General features: G+C 46.0%; 1 protein-coding gene across 1 annotated transcript in view; it reads right to left on the reverse strand.

The window, feature by feature from the left end:
* The window catches only part of LRSAM1 (leucine rich repeat and sterile alpha motif containing 1), a 42,458-nt gene that overhangs the window by 16,122 nt on the left and 25,228 nt on the right, over positions 1-1,108 (reverse strand). The gene's annotated exons all lie outside the window — the stretch shown is intronic.

Below are 1,108 nucleotides of genomic sequence, written 5' to 3' on the forward strand. Positions count from 1 at the left end.
TCTCCCTTGTCCCCTTCTTCCCATACATCTCTTTCAGCCCCCCCCCCCACCATCCCCAAGCTACAAAAGAGTTCTGCCATTGTCACAAACAAAACAGAATGAAATAAAAAAATAAAATATGAAATCCTGATTCTAAAAACAAACTAAATATATCCAGGGAGTTTTCTTTTGCCTTTCCCATTGCTCAGTTGTAAATAGTTTTTTTTACACTTTTAAAAAATTCAACAAGCTCTTAAAAATGTCTTGACTTCTTATAAACATGTTCTGTGCCCTTGTGTTTTAATATTATTGTACTTTTTAAACACACAAGTTCAAGTGTCTGAGTAAAAATACACGTGACCTGAGTGTTCCCTACTCAAGGAGTTTCCTGACGGTGACCCCTTTCCTCTATGGGAGGGAAGGGTTGCAGTTTGGACCCACCTGCTTTGTCCTGTTGTCCCAGTGTTTTGGGGTGAGTGTGAGTGTGGGCAATTGGGTCATCTCTCCTGAGGCTTTTCCAAGGCAGACGCCTCATGAATTCTGATGCCATAAAGCAGGCTGTCCTTGGTTGTTGGGAAAAACTGGGTACACCTTCTTGAGTACTTGTTAGATTAACTATCATTACTTTTTAAATAGCCAGAATAGTAGTGAGTGAGCAAGTGAGAGGAAGGAGAAAAGGAGGGGGGGGGCTAGAGGACAGGCAGGGAAAAGAAAAAGAGCTGTTAGGGTTCATGTCCAGTGTTCCCTCTAAGCAGAGTTAGTGTGAGCTAGCTCACAGTTTTTTAGCCTCCGGCTCACACGTTTTTGTCTTAGCTCAGGAAGCATGGCTCCAGAGCAAACTAATTTATGCAGTAGCCAAATCACTCGCTCACAACTTTAATGCCAGTAGCTCACAAAGTACAATTTCTGCTCACAAGACTCTACAGCTTAAGAGTGAGCACTGTCCCCCCTGCTACGATGTGCGGCTGAGGCTGCTGACGGAAGCTGGGTTCTGCTGCTAATTATATTTGTATGTATCAGAGGTCATTTCGGGGGGGGGTGCGGGGGATCGCGCAGTTCCCCCAGGTGAGGTACGGGGGGGGAGGCACATGACAAAGCCCCGCCCCCTGCTTCCGGCCGCCCCGCTTCC

Source organism: Gekko japonicus, unplaced genomic scaffold (genome assembly GCF_001447785.1).
Source record: "Gekko japonicus isolate JY-2015 unplaced genomic scaffold, Gekko_japonicus_V1.1 scaffold454, whole genome shotgun sequence".
Classification (NCBI taxonomy): Eukaryota; Metazoa; Chordata; class Lepidosauria; order Squamata; family Gekkonidae; genus Gekko; species Gekko japonicus.